We start from the raw sequence: 26,808 nt of genomic DNA, 5'->3' as shown, positions 1-26,808 counted from the left end.
GCATATTTTAACTCCTTGTGCTTAAGCCCCACTCTAGACGTGCAAAGTGAAGGCTTATGGAAGCACATATAGGAAACAAAACATGGGCTACATTATCATCCTTAGTCAAAGGCTCCATTATCTTCCAGATTTGCAGTGAAGCTGGAAGGAATGATGGTGTGATTATTCAACTCCACAATAGTGTCAAGAGGAGCATTTCAAAAAAATAATGTTGCACACCTTCCCAATCTCCAAGTGGTGTGAGATTCCAGGGATACCAGAGTCTGTGTTCTTTTTTGGACAGTGAGGCACAGTGGAGACTGTGGTGTCTTTATGACATATGGTTGATTTACACATATATACAACCTGTGCCTACTGGGAGGAGATTCTGAGAATCACATCCCAAGCAGCGCCAGCTTCCTCCAAAGGCAGCTGCACCCCTGCGCTGCAGCTTGCCTTTCCCAGAGAACAGGCACATGCCACTTTGATAATCAAAGCCCTGGTCTCTTGTAACACAGAGAGATGCCCACTCATCTGCATTCTCACACCTAGTTCTTTGATGCTTTGTTGTGCTAACCCCCCCCCCCCAGCCTCTCACCTCAAAGGAAATTAAGCTGACTCCATTACCTTTGAGCCCATGTTGATTTCACAGGATTAAGGATGTCTGCTACTACCTCCAAAGAAATTAGCTTGGACACCCCCAAACCTTATTTCAATTCTAGCACCTATAAATCTATAACATCATGATCCAGACCATATGGATTCCCAGTAGCATACAGTAAAACTTTTTCAGAATATATTAGAAGTTCCATTATCAAGAACACAACACGTGTATGAGATCTGGAAAACTACCTCTCTCCTTGATTGTTTAAAAGGAACTGTTAATGATGAAGTATTCACTATGCCATTCTTAACAATAGTACCAGCAGGTAGTCGGAAGCTAGTAATAGCAGGTAATAGGTTCAGTCCCCAGCGTCTCTAGTTACAGCTGGGAAAGAATCCTTGCTGGAAATTCTGCAGTCATTGTACACAGGCTAGAAGGGCCATTGGTCTCACCTGCAGAAGGAGCATGCTCTGGGGGGGGGGGGACAGAGTCCAAGTTTACTCACCACAGGGTGAGCCACTTCTGCTGACTCAGTATTGGAAAAAGAATCCTGCGTCTAAGAGTGCTACTGCCTTCCACCACCTCCCAGTCTTAAATTAGCAAGTCCTAAGGGAGAATGAGCAGCAGTACATATGGTTAATTTACATTTTCAAGCCTTTATATAAACCACCTCACATCAGCCAGTTAAAGAGCCTTGGGAATCCAGAGGGAAAAGATGAAGTCCTATCATAGATTTTTAAAACTGAAGAGGCCAATTTTATGGAAAGACCATGCTAAGCAGTAATGTGCCCAAGGGAAATATAACAGAGGTGGTTTTGCTCACTCTCTTTCTTAATGACTTAAGAAAAGGACACTCGTATTCAAATTCAATGAGCACAATTTGCTTATTATCAACTAGTGAGCTTTATAAGCAAATCCCCATGGACCCTATGAATCACAATAAGGAGGTAAAAATATGACTAATAAAAAGTCTATATAAGCAAAATTCAAGAGAAAATATAAGTTATAAACTACTCTGGCAAGATGTTGAGACTCTTGCTTAGTGTGTACTATAAATTGTGATGAACAACAGAACATAACAATTCTACAAATGGTATCATTTGAACCTAGACACCCAGGATTTTTCTCTTCTTCTTCCTTAAAAGGCAAACCAATGTTTCTGAAGATCCTGTTTGGGAGATTATTACCAATAGAGGTGTGGCATCTCTTAGGATCCTTTGCATTTGTATCAACTAGCCCACAAGTTTTCCTATTTTTTTCTCTACCACTGGTGCTGATGAAAGCTTGGCCAAATGGATAATAGATATCCTAGACACCAAGGCCCCAGGGCAGAAATGAAATGGCTGAATCTACTGCAGATAATGGCAAGTGCACTATAGTATACAGCTCAGGTTCTGCAGGCAAGAGGATTCCACTGAGTCTCATGCTGATTCTCATATGTGTGCACTGCCGATTTTTAATTTTACAAACTTAGGGAAGCCAATTAGCAACTTCTTACATTCTTACTCCTTTCTTTTACAGAGTACAGAAGCAAAGCAGTATATGAAGGTTCGCATGCCATATTTCTTACTGAGAAGTCTTTAACTCATTTCTTTAAGCACCCATTTTCTTGCTAGTGTGTGACCTCATGTCACCATGCCAGTAGTTTTCATAGCCCTAGGAAACTCCATTGTGCTCTAATATGGAATATAGGTGTAATGCAGACAGCCGACGCCAGCAGCAATCTCAAAACTAAATAATTATGCCAAGCCTTCTGAATTCACTGAATGGTTTACACAGCCATACTCTCTGCTGCATTCGAGAGAAAGAGACCGAAAGCCAGAACAAAAGTAGACACAGTTAAACCTATTAAAACCAGCGACTTAAGGCCGTTGAATTTTATGTTGGATTATGGCCACAATATCGAGCAACACGCATGGAGATAAAGAACCCAATCATAATATCAAAATTAGCAATACTGAAGAAAGTTTTATTCTCCAAATGCCAAAGCACTCTTGTTCCACAAATAAGATTGGGTTACTTCCGGATGACCTATTTATTGAGCATTCATCGAGAATTTATTAGCATGAAGATAAAACAGTACCAGCTATCTATTTGAAGGCAGCTGAGATCATAGAATCACAGAATTGTTGAGTTGCTAGACCTTCCCTATTCCCATCACAGCACTTTTACTCCCGTGCACATAGGCGCCATCTATGTGGGGCCATGGGGACCCACAGATTTTCAGTTAAGGGGCTGCCCCACCCCCAGTTCTACTTGGTGGCATGACTTGTGATGTACACAAGTTACATCGGCACACCCTGTGCCCACACTGTCACATGATGCAGAAATAAGGGGAGATTAACTTTAATTTAAATTTACAGGTAAAAACCAAGCTCAGCTTTTACAAGTAACTTGCACTTCTAATTAGAGGATTTTATCGGGGGGGGGGGGAGACTTAAGGCATGCACTACTAACAGACATGCCTGCACAGAATGATATGTTTTTGAATGATGAAAATTACATGTTGCTCAAAAGACTGTAAAAACCTATGTCTTCAGCAAAGAACAAAACATAATAATTAGGGTGTTTTTTTATTATTAAATCATGTTCATCCTACCACTTCTACAGCCAAGGTGGCTTACAGGCAAATTCTAAAAAACTGACTAGATACTAAAACATTTACATTCACAGACTGCCATTCAAACACATGACTGTTCTGTGTTAAAGCAAGACGCATGACCACCCTCTCTTATGTATCAGAAATTGTATTACGTTTGATGGTCCTTATTGCCTGGCAAGTGTGTTTAGGACTGCAGTCCTAATAGGATTTATTATGGAATTTTAATAGTATTTCCACAAGATCTTTCAATGAGGTTTCCTAGAAATCTTAATATATAAATGGGGAATTGTTTAAAGTTTAACTTTAGGGTAGATAAAAGTTTGGGGTCACTTTCTATTGTCGCTTAGGATTCTAGATAGCATGAAATTGCTAACAACCCACAGCTATGCAGAGTGGAAAAAGAACTCCCATCCTCAGAGCGATGGCATCATGCGAGCCAGCAATCCTTAAAAGAAAATAAATTTGCTGTGAATGCCTGTGGGTGTTTTGCTTCCAGGAATTTACAGGATTTGGATTACAATATAATTGCCTCAACATGCTTTATTGACCTACTTTACAGCTTTCCTTAAGTGAGGCTAGAAGCATGGTGATCTCTTTTGTATGTTTTAACATTCACTCATCTTGGCAAGCTCACAACAAGAAAGAAAAGCATGAAAGTCACACAGTGAACATATTTTAAAAACCTTTTGATTTATTTCTCCAGGAGAGGAACACCGAAAAACTTATTACAGTAACAAGATGAAACTGGTGGGAAAGCTTTTATTTCTCCGCTTTGTAAAGTCTGCAAAATGCCAGTAGTTTAAAGTGCTCAAAATATTTGATTAGTAGAGTTTGGTTAAAGCTACGATGTAGTCATTAGACTTTGCAAAAAGCCTTTTTTAAAGTGTACATTTCATGATGGAATACGTTTCGGCATTCTGGTCTCCAGATTAGAGTGAAACTTTGGAACCAAATCTCCCCACAATTTGTAACTTTTATTATGACCCATTTTGCACATCACAAAGTACAGTGGTACCTTGGGTTAAGTACTTAATTCATTCCGGAGGTCCGTACTTAACCTGAAACTGTTCTTAACCTGAAGCACCACTTTAGCTAATGGGGCCTCCTGCTGCTGCCAGGCTGCCGGAGCACAATTTCTGTTCTCATCCTGAAGCAAAGTTCTTAACCTGAAGCACTATTTCTGGGTTAGCGGAGTCTGTAAACTGAAGCGTATGTAACCTGAAGCATATGTAACCTGAGGTACCACTGTATTGGCTCACACTTTTGCAAAATGACAAGAATATAAAATGTACACATATAAAAGATAGAAGTGCCCAGACAAATCAGGACTGGTCCACACTTCTGCTTGTCCTGTGCCTAGAAAGCACATGTCTGAGTGGTTTTAGTTGAGATTCCTGCATTGTGGGGGGTTGGACTAGATAACCCACAGGGTCCCTCCCAACTCTACAATTCAATGATTCTGTGATTCCTCTTGCCCTGCTCTTTTCCCCAGGGAAAACCTGTTCTTTGGTGCTAAATTGGAGCAAACATCAATCTGGAGAAAACCTGAATTGCTGTTTGCTCCAATTGGGTGCTAAAGAGCAGTTTTCCATGGGGGGAAGCAGTGGGACAAGAGGTGTGGGGTGTTAGAATCCCAAATGCCTATGTAAAAGGTTAATTGCAAGAACTTTAGAACTCTGTGATGTCATACGCCAGTGGCAGTTACGGCGGTTGGTAGAGTTATGGCAGTTAGTAGAAGAGTCTTAACAGAAAAGTCGGTATGTTCTGTTGTGCTGTTTTCTGCCTCAGCGTCAGTATCAGTTAGTCTCTAATAGTTTAATCTATGTAACATGTTTTCGTATCACCTACCTGCATTGTATATTTAATCGGCAACTGGAAGTACGCTAAGTAAAAGTTATAATGTTCTTTAAACTTTAAAATGAGAGTGTCTTGCGTGGTTTTTCTAGATGGGGAAAAAAGAACTAAGTAAAGGGTCAAACTAGTAAGTCTCCCGCATACTCTGCAGATGGGAACTAGAGTTTAATTTCCACAAGAGGGAGTGTGGTCAAGCCCTCAGATAGCTGCTCCTCTACACTTATTTGCCAACCAATGCCTGATGTATAGAAGTGGTCAAATCTTTCTGTGAATAACAGGAATACAACATGAACTATATGTTCACATTTAATGATGAATTACCCTCCTCCCAGTGGATTAGATGATGAATTTCTGCAGTGATGTTACTTAAAAGCTTTCTTACATGCACAGATGGTGCATACCTGCCATACCTAGACTGGCTGCTGCTATCACTAATGTTGAATACCACTCATGGGGTGTGGTGTACTAGTACTATACTAAGTACTAATGTACAACCCTTCAGTGCAAACACAGGAAAGTTGCATATGGTTTGCATTGCCTAACCTCAAAAAAAAGATATTGTGAAGTTGGAAAAGGTTCAGAAAAGTGCAACCCAAATGGTTGCCACCTAGTGGCCAAAGGTAAAAAGTGTTTCTAGAGGGAGGTTGCAGCTGAGCATAATTGAGGCATAATTGTGTTCAGATCACAGAATCATAGCGTTGGAAGGGATCATCTAGTCCAGAGCTTTCCAAACTGTGTGTTGCGACATGTTAGTGTTTCGGCTGCAGTGTGTAGGTGTGCCGAGCTCCCGGCGCTCCTTCCAGGACTGGTTTGCTAGTAAAACTGAATTACTGTTGCGAAATGATGCACATCTAAAAAGTGTGTCACCAACATAAAAAGTTTAGAAAGCTCTGATCTAGTCCAACCCCCTGCAATGTAGGGATATGCAGCTGTCCTATACGGGGATCAAACCTGCAACCTTGGCATTATTAGCACCACCCTCTAACCAATCGAGCTATCCAGGATTAGGCGTGCTGCCAAGATGGATGCCAGACTAAAAACGGCATAACAGAAACTAAGAAATAAAACCAGTTATTGCTCATTTTACGGGTGTAGCTTGCATGCATTATAAAAATAAGAGGGTAGAGAAACTACCCTGTGACAGAAAGTTACAGCATTTGGGGCTTTTTTAATATAGAAGGAAAAGTGAAGAAGAAGCTACATGACAGAAGGGTATAAAAGTATGTGTGACCTGGAGAAAGTGGATCGGAAGAAGTTTGTCTCTGACTGTCATAACATTAGAACTTGTAGACATCCAATGAAGTTGAATGTTGGAAGATTTTGGACTGACAAAAGTGTTTCTTTACAGAGTACATAGAGTGGCATTGATGACCACCATTCTGGATGGCTTTGAAAGAGACTTATACAAATTAATGGAGGATAAGGCTATCAGTGACTACTAGCCAAAATGGCTATGGCCTGCCTCTACTGTAGGCAGCAGAATACTTCTGAATAACAGTTGCTAGAAACAGCAGGAGGGGATAGGAGAGTGTAAGAGGATGGCACACCATGATATGGCTAAGCATTCTGAGATATTAGTGCGGTAGAGAAGAAGAACGCAACACAGGCATGTGTAACATGTAGTTCCATTCAGAAAGCATGCCTCAGGTCTAGGAGCTTGTAGAATACTGTTGCTCCAACTCAAATCTTGCCATCTGATTAGATAAGCCAACCAGCTTACAGTGTATTTCTCTGTGAATATATGGGTAAGGAAGAATTAAAAAAAAAATACTGATCCCAAGGCAACAAGAACAGAAAATGTGCATTTCTGTTAATAGCATGGATGCAATTATTATGGTTTTTATCATTAAGCAAAGTGCTAAACCTCATACATATTCAGCTTATCTCTTTATAAATAAAAATTCTATGTACATTGACTTCAAGCACTCTGCATAATGAATGAAAGTTTCAAGAAGTCAGAAACCATACTGTTAATTAGGTAAATGTTATATTGAAAGATAGGAAGGATCGAGGATGTAATTGTCTTCTTGGTCTTCTTATAATTCAGCTTACTACCATTTTGCATGTGTGTATCAAATAATATTTTTTTAAGGTTTTGGGTTGTCACTTTACAGCAATATTTATCTTCATGTAGATGTGATTTTTATCTCATGTAAATGAGCTGTATGGATGCTCAAAGGACTCTTAACTCTCAGGACTCTTAACTAACTCCAGCTCCCAGGATTCTTTGGGGGAAGCCATGACTGTTTAAAGTTTCATCCTAGTGCATTAAATATATAATGCAGATGAGGAGAGAATCAAAGAAAGAATGAGCAAGACAAAAATCAAGATGAGAGAAGAAAGAAGGAACAAGACAAAAATCAAGATGGGAGAAGAAAGTGGGCGGGCAATGAAGACTTGGGGAAGTATTGGCCATGGAGCCAATGCAACACGGACTTGCTATGTCAGATACTGGAGATCTGCAAGATGTGCCTTCTACATAGCATGTCAACAAGGGTCCAAAGAGAGACCAGGACTTCTTGATTTGAACTAATCAGCCAGTTCCCCAATTGCATATTTCTAGCCCGCATTGAAATGCTGATTAATTTGGACTCCTTTCAGCCACAATTGTTGTTGTTGTTGTTGTTGTTTAGTCGTTTAGTCGTGTCCGACTCTTCGTGACCCCATGGACCAGAGCACGCCAGGCACTTCTGTGTTCCACTGCCTCCCGCAGTTTGGTCAGACTCATGTTTGTAGCTTCGAAGACACTTCGAAGACACTGTGACTTCTGATAGTTGGATACAATCATACAGCAATGTATGGGAATCTTTGAGTCATAAAGGGATTGCTCAAACAGCCACACATGTTATCTGTCTCAAAAAAAAAAAATCCTGCCTAAGAAAAATTGATGAAAGATCTTTAAAGCAGACTCCAGGGAAGTGTTATGGAAAGCAAAGCCATCAGAATCCTCAAATTATTATTCTGATCTTGATTCCAAGTGAACTGGTAGCAGCCTTAAAAGAAACACAGATAATCATTGGTGTCAGAGCCACCCGAGGTCCCAGCTCACAAGAGACCAAAGTCCAGTCCAAGTTATATACAAAAGGTTTTATTGAAGAACATTGTTGTCGTTACATCCAAGCTCCGTGGCTCCGCATCTGTTACCCTTAGATGTTAGAAGTCCCCTCTGAGTCAGTCCCGCCCCTGCACCAGCTTAAGAGGCTTGTACTGCTCCACCTTTTCCTCTCTTTCCTTTTCCGCAGGGTCTTCCTGCCCCCCTGTGCTCCCTCCCTCCGGGACTCCCCCGAGGCTGAGTCTTCTGCCGCCTGCTCCCCCCTCCTTCGTGCTTTGGGACCAGGCTCCTCCTCAGGGCTCTCCTCATTTCCGCGCGCCTCCACATTTGAACTTGGCGCGCGTACGTTGCCTCTGACCTTCCTTTCGACCGTTACGCTACTCTCGGTACTACACTCCTCCCCTTCCGGCAGGACGTTTTGCTCCGAACTCCTTCCCCTCTCTGCTTCCTTTTCTGCTCTTTCTGACACACTGGCAACTCCACCCCCTTCACTCCGTTCCGACGGAGAGGCCGGTCCCGATCTCCAGCCCCCACTGGGGATTCCCCCTTCGTTCCCCTGCTTCTGACTGCCTCCCTCTCTACTGCCCCTTGGCCTGACCAGGGGGGCTCCCTTTTGGGAATCCTCGGATTCACTTGACGGACTCACTGACAACCTCGGGTCGTCGTCGTCCTCTTCCTCGTCGCCCTGGGACCCCTCCCCCTCGCTCTCTGTCCCTGAAACCCTGACATCCATCCCCCCCTCGAAGCCCCCCCTTCCCCCCTCCCGCCCATCGGGTGCAGGTTGTAGGAGCTGCAGCTCTTCGGAGGTGGATGCAGGATACAGGTTGTGTACCTCCATATCCTCTGCTTGCAGTTCGGTGTATGGGTGTTCGAATTCGGGTTCTTGACCCAAAGCGTTCTCTTCTCCCTCTTCCATTGGTACCTCGTCTGGTGCTGCCGGCCAAGGTCCCGTCAGCCATTTCCTGCGCCAGTCCTCCTCTGGTTGCTCGTCCCACCAATAAGAGGGTTCTGTGTCCACACCTGAGCACGATCCCCTGGGCGGGCTAGATTCTGGCGTTCTCTCCTCGGCTGAAGAAAAACCCCGGAAAGTACTGTCTGAGAGTGTGGGCGTAAAGAGCCAGTCATCAAAGTACTCGGCTGGCATGGGTCTATGCGGGAAAAGGGCATGGAACTCGTCTTTTAGAAGAGGTTCGTCTAAAGCGTAGCCCGGCACCCAACCGTTGGCACTGGCTGGAGTGCCCTCTGTGGCTAGAAAGTATTCTACCCCCTCTTTCCCCCATCTCGAGTCCAGGATTTCTGTGACCTCGTTGAGTGGTTCAGCCCTAGGCGCCCTCTCCCTCTCCTGTGACTTAGTGTGTAGTTGCGGGACTGTTTCAGACTCCTGAAACCTGTGCGGTGCCTTGTAGGGGGTGAGCACCGACCTATGAAATACAGGATGCACTCTGGAACCTTCGGGGAGGGCTAGTCGAAAGGCTACAGGGTTGATCTTAGCCTCCACCTGGTACGGCCCTAACTGCCTGTGCCCTAGCTTCTTCTTGGCCAACGACTTGGCTGGCATCGCTTGGGCGGCTAACCACACCCAGTCCCCCACCTGGATCTCCTCCCCCGCGCTCCTGTTTTTGTCTGCCTGCACCTTATATGCTTGCTTGGCCAGCTCCAAATGTCTCCGCAACTCTTCGTGCACCTCCTGCAGCTCCGCTGCAAACTGGTCGGCTTCTTGCGGCACCCCCTCTCTCGGTGCCCCGAACCCCGGGAAGGTTCTGGGATGACGACCGTTGTTCGCGAAGAACGGCGTCACCCCCGTGGACGCGTGCTTCGTGTTGTTATAGGCAAACTCTGCCATCGGCAGGTAGTCCACCCAAGCTGCGGGTCGCTGATTGGCGTAACATCTCAGGTACTGCTGCATGATCGCGTTGACCCTCTCAGCTTGGCCGTTGGTCTGTGGGTGTCTCGCCAACGTAAGGTTGATCTTGACGTTCAGGATACCTAAAAGCTTCTGCCAAAAATTGGAAACAAACTGGCGCCCCCTGTCGGACAGGATGGACTGCGGCAGCCCATGCACCTTGAACACGTGATCAATGAAGAGTTTGGCAGTCTGTTCCGCCGTCGCCACCTTTGCGCACGGAATGAAGTGCGCCATCTTGGTGAACAGGTCCACAACCACCAGTACCGCCGTCTTCCCTCTGGAGCTGGGCAGGTCAGTAACGAAGTCCAGGGCTACCCTCTCCCACGGTTGCTGTGGCGTTTCCAGCGGTTCCAACAGCCCCGCTGGCTTCTGGTGTACTGGCTTGAACCTCTGACAAGTGTCACACCTGGCGACGTAATCCGCTACCTCTCCGCGCATCCGGGGCCACCAAAAGTCCCTTGCCACCAGTTCTATTGTCTTCTCCTTACCGAAGTGGCCAGCACTGGGGGCGTCGTGCAACTGCTGCAGAACCTTTGCGCGAAGCTCGTCGCTTGGCACGTAGAGGGCACCTTTGCGAGTTAGCAGTCCGTCACGTAGTTGGAACTCTTCGCCACTCTGCACACCTCTGCGCAACTCCTCCATTTTGGACTGTGCGAACTGATCCACTTGCAACGCGCGTCGCACCGCGTCCAGATCTACTGTGATGGCAGCGCACGACCACGCTTGCGGTGCGAAAATGTGCTTGGCTGCTACTGGCGCCGCTTCATCGAGATATTGCGGTTTCCTGGATAGCGCATCGGCTATAACGTTGGAATCTCCTGGGATGTACTCTATCCGAAAGTCAAAATCCGCGAAGAATTCCGCCCAGCGCATGTGTCTCTGGCTTTGGAGCTTCGCCGTGCGCCAATACTCTAGGTTCTTGTGATCCGTGCGGACCTGTACTGTATGCTTGGCTCCTATGAGGAAGTGTCGCCACGCTTTGAAAGCTGCATGAATGGCTAACAGCTCCCTGTCCCATATGGTGTAGTTTTGCTCCGCCTTGCTGAGCTTTCGGGAGTAAAAGGCACCGGGTCTCCAGTTTCCATGTGGATCTTCTTGCAGGAGTACGGCTCCAACCGCTCTGTCTGACGCGTCGGTCTCCACTCGCATGGGCCTGCCTGGATTCACGTGCAGCAGCTGCTCCTCGGAGGCGAAAAGGCTTTTAAGCTTTCGAAAAGAGCGCTCCGCCTGTTCCGTCCACACGAACCTCTTCTTCTTGGAACTCAGAGTGTCCGTGATCGCTGCCGTCTCCTTTGCAAAACCTCTGATGAATTTGCGGTAGAAGTTGGCGAAGCCGATGAATCTCTGGACCTCCTTCCGATTGCGTGGGCTCTTCCAGTCCAACACCGCGCGGACCTTGACGCTGTCCATGGCGAGCCCCTTATCGGACAGCTTGTAGCCTAGGAAATCCACCTCCGTCACATCAAACTGGCACTTCTCTAACTTGGCGTAGAGCCTGTTCTCCCGTAGTCTCTGCAGGACTTCTTTTACGTCCTTCTCATGGGCCTCTTCCGTTTCCGAAAAGATCAGGATGTCGTCAAGGAAACACACACATTTCTTGTAGAGAAGTCCCGCTAGCACGTGATGCATAAAGGCTTGGAAGACGTGAGATCCATTTTGGAGACCAAACGGCATAACTCTGTATTCATACGTGCCCAGAGGCGTGAACATGGCCGTCTTCCACTCATCGCCCTCCCGGATGCGTATGAGGTTATACGCTCCACGCAGATCCAATTTGGTGAAGATCTTCCCCTTCCTCACGGTTGCTAGGAGATCATCTATCTTGGGCATGGGGAAGGCCTTGGGCTTGGTCATACTGTTTATGAACCTATAGTCCACAATGAGTCTTTTTTGGGGCGTGTCCTTCTTCTTTACAAAGAACACAGGACTGCCCCCCCCACTGCTTTCGATTCCTGGATGAATCCACGCTTCAAATTGTGCTCTATGAACTCCCTGAGCTCTTGCATCTCGTCCTCAGACATGGAATACAGTTTTGCAGTCGGCAGCTGCGCTCCCGGCACCAGGTCGATGGCACAATCATAAGGTCTGTGGGGCGGCAACTGGTCAGCTTCCTTCTCGCAGAAAACCTCCAGGAACCCTTCGTACTTGCTAGGTACTGCCTGCACCATGCCAAGTCGCAGCTGCTGCTCAGCCCCCTCCTCCTGGCAGGATTGGATGCAATTTTGAGCACAGTACGATGAGCAAAAGGTGATCTGGCGTTGGTACCACGCTACAGCAGGACTGTGTCTCTCCAGCCAACTCATGCCTAATACTATAGGCGTGTCAGACAGGTGGGTGACATTGAAGCTAATGACTTCTCGGTGATCTCCTATCTGCATCACCATGGGAGGTGTCTGTTGCACAACTTGCCCTCCAAGCAATTTCCTGCCATCCACCGTGACTACGTTCAGAGGCGTTGTGGCGGGCAGAAGCGCTATGCGATGCTGCTTGACGAATTGCATCCCCACGAAATCGGCGTTGCTCCCAGAATCGATCGTGATGGGCACTTCTAGGGTGGTCCCATTTGGCAACTGAAGTGTTGCGGTGAGCTGCACCGCTGGCTTGGGTGGTAAAGGGTCTGTGGGTTGCAAAGACGCTGGGGACTGTTCTATAGATCCGCCTGGCTGAGCCCCAGCATTCGTGCTTACAGCCAGGCACTTTCGTTTCCCCTGAGGCTCCTCTTCTTGGATCACTTCTGCTGCTACCGTTGCTAAAGCTGCAGTGTGTTTCTGGAGCCTCTGGGGGCACTCTTTCGCCATGTGCAGTGCACTGTCGCAAATGTAACACTTCCTGGTCCCTCTAGGAGGCTTCACCTTTACTGCACCGGAAGCTGGGGCTCTGGCTGTTGCTTGAGCCTTAGCACCACCAAGTTCCATCGGCTCCTCCCCCTGCCTCCCCAGCGGCGAGGGATGTGACTGACTGAACTCCCTGGGGATGAAAGAAGACGTCCTCGCTGGTGGACGCACCTGGCATTCTTCCTCATTGTGCCAAGGACGTCCCTCGTGACGTATCCCAATCGCCAGAGCCCTCTGCACCACCTCCTCCAGGGTCTGAGGTCTGTCTCCCCTGGCAAGTTCGTCCTTTACGGGACCGCTGAGACCCTCCCAGAACAAATCCCTCACAGGTGTGCAGTCTTTCTCCCAGCGTAACGCAGTCAGTAAAGCAAAAAATCTGGAATGGTACTGACGCACAGTGGCTTTGTCTTGCCGCAGTCCAAATATCTCCCTGCGTGCAAGATCCAAATCTACGGTTGACTGGAAGCAGGCATCCATCGCTTTAATGAATTCATCAGAATCGCGGCGGGCAGGGCCATCTTCACGCCACAAATTGCGCAACCAGTCTCTGGCCGCCCCATACAAGTGAGAAACAATAAACCCCACTTTCTCCTCCTCATCTTTAAAGTCATGACGAAGCAAGTGCAATGCATACAAAACGTCTGCTCTGAAACTGGGGTAGTGCTTCAGGTTCCCATCGAAGTGGGTGACTAGGCTGCCCCCCCGCCTTCCAAGTCCAATTCCCTCTGATCTGGACCCTGGGAACCCTTCCCTGCTTGCACGCTCCCACCTTGTTTGCAGGTCCTGGCAGCGCTTCTCCATTTCGTCATGCTTCTTCTGAGACGCAAGGACTGCAGCGGTGAGTTCGGAAACTGTAGTTCGCAGTGCTGTCAGCTGATCCTCCGCACTCATGGCTGTCACCGTTTGTGAGCTTTGCAAAAAAAAAATTTGCGTTCTTTGGGAGGGGACTTACTGTCAGAGCCACCCGAGGTCCCAGCTCACAAGAGACCAAAGTCCAGTCCAAGTTATATACAAAAGGTTTTATTGAAGAACATTGTTGTCGTTACATCCAAGCTCCGTGGCTCCGCATCTGTTACCCTTAGATGTTAGAAGTCCCCTCTGAGTCAGTCCCGCCCCTGCACCAGCTTAAGAGGCTTGTACTGCTCCACCTTTTCCTCTCTTTCCTTTTCCGCAGGGTCTTCCTGCCCCCCTGTGCTCCCTCCCTCCGGGACTCCCCCGAGGCTGAGTCTTCTGCCGCCTGCTCCCCCCTCCTTCGTGCTTTGGGACCAGGCTCCTCCTCAGGGCTCTCCTCATTTCCGCGCGCCTCCACATTTGAACTTGGCGCGCGTACGTTGCCTCTGACCTTCCTTTCGACCGTTACGCTACTCTCGGTACTACACTCCTCCCCTTCCGGCAGGACGTTTTGCTCCGAACTCCTTCCCCTCTCTGCTTCCTTTTCTGCTCTTTCTGACACACTGGCAACTCCACCCCCTTCACTCTGTTCCGACGGAGAGGCCGGTCCCGATCTCCAGCCCCCACTGGGGATTCCCCCTTCGTTCCCCTGCTTCTGACTGCCTCCCTCTCTACTGCCCCTTGGCCTGACCAGGGGGGCTCCCTTTTGGGAATCCTCGGATTCACTTGACGGACTCACTGACAACCTCGGGTCGTCGTCGTCCTCTTCCTCGTCGCCCTGGGACCCCTCCCCCTCGCTCTCTGTCCCTGAAACCCTGACAATTGGGTATTTAAACCTCTATTAGACAAGAACAAATTTAAACATTCAGTGAAGCTTTCAGGGTGTTAGAAAAACCACTTACTATTGTCACACGTGAACCATTTTCTGAAGAAAAGTTTGATTATTTTGTTATGTTTCTTTAGAATACACACACACACACCCCTCCTGTCTCTGCCTTTTTGCTCCTTCTACTACTAGATTTTCCTCATTTGAAATTCCAGCTCAAGTCAGAGCTATGACCCTGCTCAGCATCTCAAGGATTTGCCTCTAGCCATAATTATACTCACCTTTGCGCTCTCTGCACTTTGCCAAGCGACAACAGCTATAAAATTATCAAGGGGAGGGGAGGAAATCAACAGCATTTTTAAGGGTCACCAAAACAGGTTACAAGTTTGTCCATTGACATTTCCCTCCTGGAAAAGTCAGGGCAGGAGGTCAAAAACATGGCTGACTAACAAGACATAAGTCAGGAAAAAGGTTATGTGAATAGTAGCATCAGCTCTTAATAATGCAACAGGAAAAAAAGCACATTTTTTGGACAAGCAATGGAAGGAAACCATACCAAGAAAAGTGGAAAGATGCAAGGGTCATCCAAGAAATTACTACGTAATGTTGCAAGAGAAATTACTGTACTGTAAAAGAGACGGGTCTGTGGTTAAATATCAGACCAGGATTTGGTAGTTTCTCATACATATAGATATACATATAGATAGCATTATATTGTATATGAAGAAAACCAGCCTTTTTAATGAATGTCCAAGATGTCAGTCTTATACTCAAAGAAGTCTGGCAGCTCATTGTAGTCAGGATTACCCTGGATCATGAGTAGATTTGCAGAACATGTTCCATAGGGCCAAGTTGTTACAGAGACATCTCAAGAAGATGTTCAGGCTTAGGGTGCACATATAATAGAGTGAAAACATATCAGGGAAATGGTCCCAAGAGGATAAAGGTCAAAGAGGTAAGTCCAGACTCCAGAGCAACTGGCTGGTTCTAGGTGAAGCACTGAACAAGGCAATGGATAAAGAAGTCAAACAGCTTCCAAGGTAACAAAGCCAGAATCAGGGCTGGTGGCAGGATTCACAGGGCCAGCAGATCCACTCTCCAAGGAATGTATCACCCGCTGCCTAGTGGCCAGAATATCTAACAGACAGAGGACATCTTTGCTCATTGCAACAAAAAATGGGGGGGGGGGGGCGACGGATGACAGGACTGCAAGTGGATCCTGCTGCTTCTTATAGCATTTCTGCTGTGTGCAAAGGAACTTGTGAGATGAGATGTATCTCACCCTGCACAACTTCTTTTCCATACTTTACATCAGGAGTGAAATAAGAAGCACAATCCACTTGTGGTTCCTTTCCTCCAGCCTGTTACAATCAGAAACATACAGGGTCACAAACCAGCTTGCCAGAAGTGATGGGTATTGTGTATGTGTGTTTGACCTTGGTGCTTAGAGTCAATGGGCACCAAGCATAGCTGGGATAACAGGACTGGATAAAAATATAGCCCAGATGCAATGAAGCATTACTGTTGGAGCTTTGGGAATTATTGCTATTCTACACTTAAGGATATCATTTGGTGCAGGATCATTTATTAAATAAAGAGGCAGGAACATAATTAGAACAGAATGACCAAAAATAGAGGCATGAGTGTCCTGGAACTTATTTCTAAGGAGGTATATATAGGACTACATTGTTAGGGCTGCCCTGCAAATCTCTTTAAATGCAATGTAAGGTTTATGATATACCTGTGAATTGTAGTTTCATAAGGATAGGGACTTGGGTGGCGCTGTGGGTTAAACCGCAGAGCCTAGGGGTTGCCGGTCAGAAGGTCAGCAGTTCAAATCCCTGCAGTGGGGTGAGCTCTTGTTGCTCAGTCCCTGCTCCTGACAACCTAGCAGTTCAAAAGCACGCAGATAAATAGGTACTGCTCCGGTGGGAAGGTAAAGGGCATTTCTGTGCACTGCTCTGGTTTGCCAGAAGCGGCTTAGTCATGCTGGCCACATGACCCGGAAGCTGTACGCCGACTCCCTTGGCCAATAAAGTGAGATGAGTGCCGCAACCCCAGAGTCGTCCGTGACTGGACCTAACGGTCGGGGTCCCTTTACCTTTACCTAAGGATAGTAAAGTCAGAATTCTGTTTGTAAGCCCCAAAGCTTCATAAAACTACAGTTTCCAATTTCTTTTGGGGGGTGATGATAATTAATGCAATATGAAGACAAAATCCATGTGGGTAAATGAGCTGCATGCCAAGGAGCTGCCATTGCCCATGGTTCCCTGATGCGTTCTATATCCACAGGCACAAACATCTCCCCCATCACACTGTGTGGTGTTCCCTTCAGCAAATCCCACTACACAGGCAGCAAGCGTTTTTGCTGCATAAAGTGTAAATCTACCTCCTCATCTTCCCGAATAACGAAGCATTATCTAGTGATTTTTAAACGGCTAATTCCTTTTTGCTGTTCCGTTTTCTAAATTTAGTAGCTGTTCACCAAAGCAATGAAATATTGCCGATGCCAAACCTTAATATTCATGACTTGGGTATTTTGTTATGCTCTTCACCATTTTTATGCAGTATGATGAATATTTTAAAATGCTGGAAATCAAATATTTATCTCAACATAAACAACAAACCAGCAACAAAAAGCACTAATTATTCCACATTTCATTTATTCCTTCTGTGTTGTCTTTCATCCTAGTAGATGCCCATTTAAAAAAAAAAAAAGTCTGTGAAGCTGTAAACTTCAAGCTGCATGACCCAAATGTGGCAGAGCTCAAAGGGGCTTTCGCAAGCACACATCTGTGTAAACTAATTTGAGCCATTGTTCTATAGAAGGGATAAAAGGAGCAGGGTGATGGATGATGAATGGGAGAGAAGTCTGGTTCACATGGCAAAAATCCATAGGGCTCCACAGGAAGGGGCAGGGCAGGTCATGAATAACCTTGGTTCCCATTCAAATCCTCCTCACTATTAGCATTAAGCTTCCATCTGGACTGCAGTAAAATGGAACTGGCACCAGCGATTGCTAAACTCCCAGCATCATTAGGAGGGATTGAAGGCATATGGACAAGATAACCAATGGCTTTGCAGCTAGTGATGTTGCTCCATGCTCCTTCAGCCTGATCCCAAAATCATTCAAGTGAAAATTAACTTCCTCTCATCCAGCCACCAGGAGAAAAAGAAATAGGAAGAAGCAAGGGAAGAGAGGGAAGAAGATGATTTCCTTGTGAGGAAATGGCTATATTCTTAATCAGAGCAATTTAGGTACAGGCTGCGGGGTTTAACTGAAATAAATGTTTTCTAGAGGGGGAGATTCACCTTAGAGTACAAGATGTGTCTTCAGCCAAATATGTGAGGCAGAAAAGAGACAAAACATGAAAGATGCAACAGAAGGACAGAGTTCCCTGACGGCTCCTTTTCCCAGTCTAGAAACGTCAAAGGGTTGAAGTATCAAAGCATTTACCTAGTAATTGTGTGTATTCTCCATGGGTGGCAGGAGCCAGGCCCTGAGCAAGGTCTGCATCAGACAACTGACAGATTGTCTCCACCAGAAAAGCAAATGATGGCCTTATCAGAGATGCTCAGGCACTGAACAAATTCAATCTCCCCTGCACTTCTCTTCAAGCTACACCTCCACCTACAGACATCCATCTTGAGTGTATGAGGGCTGGTTGCAGGGAACAAAAGAACTCACAACAAAGGAGCCAAAGAGATGATGGGCCTTTTCTCCCCCTCAATATGTCAAAACACTTGAATTATATCAGCAACCCATCCTAAGACTCAAGGGGGTGGGGGAATTCTTACTTGCAGAAGAAGCTGAGCATAAATTAGAGCAAATGCAGAAAAATATGTTAAATGTGAGGGCAGAAAAAGTAGCTGTGTGTGTGTGTCCGTCCAAACAGCCTGTGTCTAGTAAGGCAAGATATTTCCTACAAAAGTTCATGCTGCAGCAAATAAGTTAGTTTGAGATGCCTAAGGGCTCCGTTGCTTTATTTAGGCAGCCTTATTGTGTCTCTGTGTAAATATACACATTGTGTGTGTGCCCGCACACTGCCTATTGAATTTTTTATTCTTTCAGAAACTAAATGGAGCTTTTGTTATCATAACGATTACTTGGTTTCATAACATAAGCAATCTGGGTGATCAGAGAAAAGTTCTTCCTTTAGAAACAAAGGGATTTCTTTGTATCAGGAACAGGATATACCTGGCATGATTAGGACGGTGGATTGTGAAGTAACTGCTAATTGCCGGGTGCATTTTTAGCCAAGCATTGCTATTTCCTTCTTCTTCTTCTTTGTAATTTTTAAAATTAGTTTTACAATATGCTCCCAATAATAGCCAAATTATAACAATGACCAATTAATTCCCAAATTATACAATTATCAAAATGCCAATCAACTTCCAATTAATACATCTTAGTTAAGGTGGCTCCCCACATGGTGGTTTGGGTGCATTTCCGATCTTACATCACTGTGTTCCATAATCTTAATTAATATCAGTTACATTTCAGTTATAATAATAATCCCTTAGTCAACAACTACATAATTAATGATTTCCATTTGTGATGTTATAATATATAAATTTATAAAGCTTCAAGTGAGGAACTCAAACTATTATCTTTATTCTGCCTTGTGTGTGAAAATCCATGGAGATTCCTCCTGTCCATATATGGTGTGGTCTCTTTCCCTTCCCTGCTATTGCTTTTCCCCATAATAGCTTGGGGCGGAACTGAATCTTGAGGTTTCTCAGAAGTCTTATCTCTCCGTCCCTTGCATCTGTGTCTCGGAACAGGCGACAGTCTGTTAGAAACCATTCTGTCTCACTAGTAAAACACTTAGCAGATCTTCGTCATTTCCCCCTTAGCCTAGGAAAAGATAGATAATTTTCAAACGCACTGATGATTTAACACTCCTTTCCAACTTCCAGAATCTCCGCAGCATTCTTATCACAGCCCCAAAATTCTTTTAATTCCAGCTAGAGAGTTATGGCCCAATTAAACCTTATCTTAGATTACATTCCGTCAGTAGCACAAACAAATCTTAGTCTCTTTTTCCTTGTCTGTTGTATTTAAATGGAGGTAAGCGGAATTACTCTGTCTTTCCAACATAGTCATACTTGGGCTTCCCCTCCCCCCTCCTTTCTTCATTTCAGATCACAAGCAGTTTCCATTTTTGCTTGTTAATATTACTCCAACATCCCTTCCTCACTTGTAAATATTTTTTTGTCTTGCATTCCAGAGAGGGGTTGCTGAACCATAAATATATAAATGAAACTTAAAATAAACAAACCATGGCCTTCTCTCTCTCCAACTGACTCCCACACTGAAGAAAATCTTATCTCAATTCCAACCTATGATCCACATAGCCGATATGTTCCACAGTATATTGTTGCAACCCTTTTCCAACACGCGCCAGTATCTTAAAGCCAATTAAAGATCCAATTAAACGGAGAACCTTTGCTTCTTAATGGTGGTGTAGGAGGGTTTTTGCCAGGCAAAGTGCTTTTCCACTCAGCACCTACCTGCCTCCCACATTCCATGCCGGAGTGAGAGCCAGGTACCAAGATGAACTGCGAGTGAAGCCCATTCCCCCCGTCCCTCGGAGGAATTTGCAAGGATGATTTACCCTCAGTCATCCTTGTTTTTCATTCACCGGCGATCCCCCGCTATCATGGGGGCTGCCTCCATTAAGGCAGGCGGGACCGGAAGCCAAGCATTGATATCTCCTGGTGGCCTTCATTTCTTTGGCGGAAGTGATCAGACAAAATTCTTTGTGTAACTATAAGTTCTGGCCAAAAAGCTTCCAAGCATGCCCATAGTAAGCAATGGTATTTCAGAAATAACTCCAAGAAAGAGGATGCCCCTAAATCCTCCTTAGTGCCAAATTCTTATGCCTTACTTCACAAATGCCACGCTAATTCAAGTTAATAAAATAAGAAGAGCTAATCAGATCAGACTAAAGGTCCATCTGTTCCAGCAACCTGTTCTTCCCATAGATGCCCATAGGAAGCCTGCATGAAGGAAGCAATTCCCAACCAAGCTTTATGAGGAACAGTTGAGGGAATTGGGTGTTTAGCCTGGTAAAGAGGAGACTGAGAGAAGAGAGGGCAGACACCTTCAGATATCTAAAGGGCTGTCACATACAGGATGGAGCAAGCTGTTTCCCCTGCTTTGGAGACTAGGACCTGAACCAATGGCTTCAAGTTATAAGAAAGGAGATTCCAATGAAATGTCGGGAAGAACTTTCTGACAGTAAGAGCTGTTCGACAGTGAAATGGACTCCCACGAGAGCTGGTAGACTCTCCTTACTTGATGGTTTTCAAGCAGAGGTTGGATGGCCATAATAATAATATTATTATTTTTTGTACCCCACCCATCTGACTGGGTTGCCCTCACACTCTGGGCAGCTTCCACATATATAAAAACATGATAAAACATTAAACCTTAAAAAGCTTTCCTATACAGGGCTGCCTCCAGATGTCTTCTAAAGGTTATATAGTTACTCATCTCCTTGACATCTGATGGTAGGGCGTTCCACAGGGTGGACGCCACTACCGAGAAGGCCCTCTGCCTGGTTCCCTATAGGTTCACTTTTCAGAGTGAGGGAACAACCAGAAGGGCCTTGGTGCTAGAGTCCAGGCTCAACAAAGAGGGTGGAGAAACACTTCAGGTATGTATGCTCTAGTTGAAATTCCTGCATTACAGGGGTTGGGCTAGATAACCCTCAGTGTCCCTTCCAACTCTACTGTGTGTTTTGTTTGTTTTGTTTTGTTTTGTTTTGTTTTGTTTTGTTTTGTTTTGTTTTTACATTGCAAACTGATGAAGAAATGTGGATAACTGAACTGTAGATGGGAAAAACGAGGAACAGAAAGAAGCCAAAATTCACCCATCTCTCTAGTCAACAGCTTTATGAAACTCAAAGTAAACAATTGCTGCAAGATCACCCTTATCAACATTGTTAATTGGCACTCACACTTCCTCTAAAAGGAGCCAGATATGACTTGCTTTACAGAAAAACACCTCCCACAACAGTGCTCTACTTCATGATAAAGTCCTGGGGGGGTAAGATTTACAGGAAGTTGACAAGCTTCATAAAGTGATCAGGCATGTCGGAGGACCCACAGCATGCCAAGTTGTTGCCACAAAACTGAACAGTCTTTGTTGGTTTCTGATAAATGAGCTTAGGTGAAGATTTCTTTAACTTGCCACATAATGCTTGAATAGGGCCAAGCATAGCAGGATATAATACCCCACTTTTATTTATTTATTTAGCACCAAGAAAGGCTCTCAGGGTGGCTTTACATACATTCACTTAAAACAAGGCAATCCCTACCCTCTCAGGGCTTGCAATCTAAAACCATAACGATATCCTTTATCATTTCCTGCCTTCAGTTAAGGATATCATCTTCACTCAAACAATGTGCAAAGATATTTGCATTTCAAACATTTTAGCTCTGTTTGGTTTTAAATATTTGATTATATGTGACAGTAAAGCAAGGATCAACACATTGTATTACTTTGTATTTTAACGTTTTCCTGACTTTTTCATGTTGTTTTCTGTACAATACAATGGAGATGGAGAACCTGAGGCTCTCCAGATGTTGAACCACATTGCCCAACCTTCTTGAGTGACCATTGACTATGCTGGATGGAGCTGATGGGAGCTGGAGGACCACAGGTTTCTCATCACATCATTACAGGTTATATGTTTTTCCTCAGCACAGAGATTCCCAGGTGTGTTGGAAAACAATGTCCAGTTTAAAGATATCAGAATCCTCCCCACTCAAATTCCCAATGTGAATGACCCAGACTGTCTCTATTCTGTACAAGGAATTCAGGTGCATGCCAGAACTTAAGGTTTGCACAATTAGAGTGGATTGAAGTGCTCTCTTGCCATAGTGCAACAAATTCAGTTTTTAAAAAATGACTTTTCACAGTTAGGAAAGTGATGGGGAAATGCACTGAAAAAAGCATGGGGTGAATGAAAAATTAATGGTAAAAAATGTAGATATCCCGCAAGCAAATCTGGATGGAGGCAGGATAAATGCTCCTTATTGTATAACCACCCTATAAACAAATCAGAATGAATGCTCAATAAAACCTAAGCATAGTCTAACCCCTGCAAAAACATTGTGCAAGGAAATCAGGATGTATTCTAAATTAACATGTTTGCAGATATTGGATGCCCCTCTTCTTGCCATATGAAATTGTCCCCACACCACTGGAAAGAAGCAATTGTTCTCCTGATCTGGTGCCCTTGGTTGTAAGAAATAAAAGTTCTGTGTAGTTTTTTCCCCTAGAACAGCAATTACCGGAAAAGGAAAGAGGCAATAATCCCTTCCCTTAAAACCCTCCCTGCAACAACACTTTCTCACTTCCTGCTGCTGACACTGCTGTTTATTTACTGAAACTACTTGCATGCAGATGGGCAATATGAACAACAAGATCTAGTCCTGGAAAGATGCTCTGGAGGTGGCTTTCCATTTGACTGGGTGGTGAAAATGGGAAGATTAGATGCAAAATTAGTTCACATGGCATTAATCATTTGGCACCGATGCATGAGCAGTCTCAAAGTGAAATAATGATTGACTTTATGATCATTTGTTTGAAACGGTACTCTGACTGCAACTTCTTTGTATGGCATCAGAGGCTGTTCCTGAAGCTTCCCCTTAATCTGGGGAAATAGTGAGACCTTCGGGTATAGGGTGCTATAGAAATAAAATAAAATAAAATAAAATAGTTAGGTGGCAACATAGCACCTTTAGGTTTGGGCACCAAAACAGTATTTGCCACCCCAATGGCCACTATCAGGAAAGAGACAGGGAAATGAGACCCTGTTGGTTCTCCTTGACCTCTCAGTAGCTTTTGACACTATTGACCATGGTGTTCTTCTGGAGTAAGGCAAGAAGGTGGGAGCTGGATGTACCACATTACACTTTCCACTCCTACCTGCAAGGTCGCTGCCAGAAAAAATTGTTGGAAATTGTTGGAAACTGCTAGGAAATTGTTGATTGGCTCCATGGCTTTGGGGCTGGGGCATCCCACAAGGGTCTATTCTGCCTCCTACACTGTTTAACATCCACATGAATCTGTTGGGACTGTCACTCAAATATCTGAATCATGGTGTCATCAGTACGTTGATGACGCCAAGCTCTCTATCTCCATTGAATAGGAATCAAGGAACCTGTGATGTTGTTGGATAGATGTCCGGAGGTAGTGATGGACTGAATAGGGGCCAATAAACTGAGGCTGAATCCTGATAAGATGGAAGTGGTGTGGGTGGGTGGCTTTTGTATCCAGAAATTAGGTGTGCAGCCCATTCTGGAAAGAGTAGCACTTCCCCTGAACAGGATTGGGATTACTCCTGCATCCCAACTTGTCACTAGAGTCTCAAGTGGCTTTCTGTGGGTAAGTTGGTCAAAAGGGAATCCCCTGAAGCCATACTGAACACAAACAACCCATTCAGTGTTTTGGATCCTGGAATGTATGCAGGTTTCTAGTAAATTCACTTTAGAGAGATGTGAAATTAATTGCAATACCTTTCAATGGTTTAAAAACATCAGAAAAAATTAACCTCAGATCTAGCTACTTATATGGTTCACTGGTTTTATTAGAGCCAGCCAGGCTGTTCTGGCATCTGGCTCTTAATCAAGGTCATGCCCCACACATGCATAGAGACCACCTTCTTTCAAAGCTAATAAGACATTGTAAGCAACACATGAAAACACAGCACTGTGCCACTATCTGCTTTATGCAGCCATTTGTTGTCACCAACCCACAATGCACACCTCGGCAAAACCTATTCTGGCAAATGCAACAGTAGTATAACAGCTATAGAAAGTGATGGAAGAGGGGGCATTAGCTTTTAATTTAAAGTTTATGACACAGAAAATTTTAATTGCAGTTAAATGGACTATTAGCATTTATCACCATAATTGTTCTGCAACCCATGACCCAAGACAGTCTCGTAATATTAAGAGACTTGGACAAAAATTACCTGCTAAATGGGAGAGGAGACAATCATATATTTTATTTTATTTTATTTTTTATTGAAGTCAGTTCCCCAGCTTTTGTCTATTAGTCATGCCAGCATCTGGTAGGGTGCACCTTTCTGTCCTTAAGTGGTGCTTGTATAAATGAGGTCCAGCAAAAGCAAAAAGTTTTGGGGCAGGAAAGGTGTCATTGTGGTGAAATTTTGAAATCGCAGAACAACATGGAGCTGCTACCAGTACATTTCTTCCAGAGTGCATGAAGAAAAGGAGGTCTACTTTGCTAGATGTTTGAGGGTGGATGGGATCCAATAGGCTCCAGGTCTTCTTTGAACCAGATTTTCTCATTAGATGCATACCAGACTTAGCAAAACCTGCTCAGTGCCTTCAAAGTTTTCTTTCTGTCATGTGACAGCATACCAAGCCTCACTAAGTACAATCCAGAGGCATGGATTGAGGACAATATGTAACTGAGTTAGACCATTAGCACCTGGCCTCAGCTTTGGCTAAGAAGAGAAGGGAGAGGGTTCAGCTTCCTGCATGCATTCTGAGCTTTGCCAGAGTCTGCAGAGCTTTCTGCCACGAAGCAGATAGTTCTGGAATTCAGAACCAAACTGTCATCTAGTCAAGTTTGAAACTAAGTGTTCAAGGGTGCTCTGCATTCTGGCACTAGAGTTAACTATAACAAATTGCAAAACATTGTGATCTCTCTCTCTCTCTCTCTCTCTCTCTCTCTCAATTTAGTATCTCTGTTTTAATTTACACTTATAACTGGAAATAGCTTCCGTTCATTCAGGTACTATAGTCCCTTGGAAGTTACTTCTCCTAGAGTATGGATCAGGATTTGACAACTGGCAGACCAATCTCTAGATTCTTGAACAGTAATTCCTTATTTTGTTACCTTCATGTGACACCTTAATTGACACATGCTCATAGTATCTCATCATCTGTTACAGATACTAGTTCTTTTGGCTGGGGTAACCCAGTCAGATAGGTGGAGTACAAATAATAAAGTAGTAGTAGTTGTTGTTGTTGTTGTTGTTTTGCATAACTGGCGACAAACTATATGAAGGCAGGCTGGAAGCTGCAGGAACATTATGCCTTGGGCTGTGTTCAGGATGGCCACGTACACATAACCAAAAATAGAAGACAAATGAGGACACAGATTCGCATAACACTGGAATTGGGCAATATTTATGTAGAGATAGAATTCTAGAACTAATTACTAGAGAACAGTTAAATCTCACTGAAGGCAAGCAAATTAATTTGCCATTCAAATCAAAATTACCCCAAATAAAATAAATGCCTCAGTTACTTGGGACCACACTTCGAGATCGCTCCACGTCCAGATGACCCAGTCATCCCTCTTTAGTTAATTTACTCTCCATTTATTTCCCACCCAGAACCCTGCTCAAAAACCAAGTCTCCTTTAATAAATTACCATTATTCATCATAGCCCCCCACATGTATTAAATTTAATTAACTTTCTTAAAAATAAAGGCAACCACCTCCCAGCCAGCTTGCAACAGCAGACAAAAATATATTTCTGAACAGCGCTGGAACTATCAGACTGGCCATTCTGGAAGACAATGCCTATCTAGGCTTAATAGTGTTGACCAATATGGTGACTATACCTTATATACCTTATATCTTATATCTATACCCTGTATCTTAGCATATCTTAGCCCTTAAGCACTTTACATTCCCAATGTTTTATGAATACCAAAAGCATGTACTTCAAGTCCTTGCAGCTATCAATCACAAAAGAAGCCCTAATACATTCAAACATCACATTACTATAACTGGAAAAAAGAAAAATTACTACCTCTGTTCAACAAACACCATCCCCAAAGGATAAATATAACTTTGTGAAGAGCCAGGGTAAAGAGGCTTGAATATCCCCTTTATCTGATTATTAGGTAGTACTGTAACTCCCCAAACCTTTCAAGTGATCATAGATAGTTGTTACAGATTAGCTGTCAAACATCATGCCATATATTCTTCATGGCTGGCTAGGAAACAGAGTCATCTGGTTTCAAGGAAATACTTTTGACATGTAATCTAGAGGTTCACTCAAAATCAGTTAAGAATAGCACTTTCACAATCTATAGCATGCAAGTGATCATTATTCCTCCTCTTTTGTTTGATGTGATGATTAGAAAATTAATTATGAGTCAAGAGCTGCCTAATCAACAGTTAGCACTTGAGCAACTGGGACCAAAGGCCTGGTGCTACCTGACATTAGTTGCTCAAGTACTTAGATAAGCAAAAAGCAAAAC

General features: G+C 44.5%; 2 long non-coding RNA genes across 3 annotated transcripts in view; both read left to right on the top strand.

Moving 5' to 3' along the window:
* Positions 1-26,808, top strand: part of LOC310852612 — a 280,641-nt gene that overhangs the window by 102,690 nt on the left and 151,143 nt on the right. The gene's annotated exons all lie outside the window — the stretch shown is intronic.
* LOC310852016 overlaps positions 22,114-26,808 on the top strand; it is a 30,388-nt gene continuing 25,693 nt past the window's right edge. For both annotated transcript variants that reach the window (XR_014567950.1, XR_014567951.1), the window contains exon 1: positions 22,114-22,274. This is a non-coding gene — a long non-coding RNA (uncharacterized lncRNA). The remainder of the gene's footprint in view (positions 22,275-26,808) is intronic.

Source organism: Podarcis gaigeae (genome assembly GCF_964106915.1).
Source record: "Podarcis gaigeae genome assembly, chromosome: 9".
Classification (NCBI taxonomy): Eukaryota; Metazoa; Chordata; class Lepidosauria; order Squamata; family Lacertidae; genus Podarcis; species Podarcis gaigeae.
Note: the sequence above shows the minus strand (reverse complement) of the source record. Positions and strands in the feature narration are given on the sequence as shown.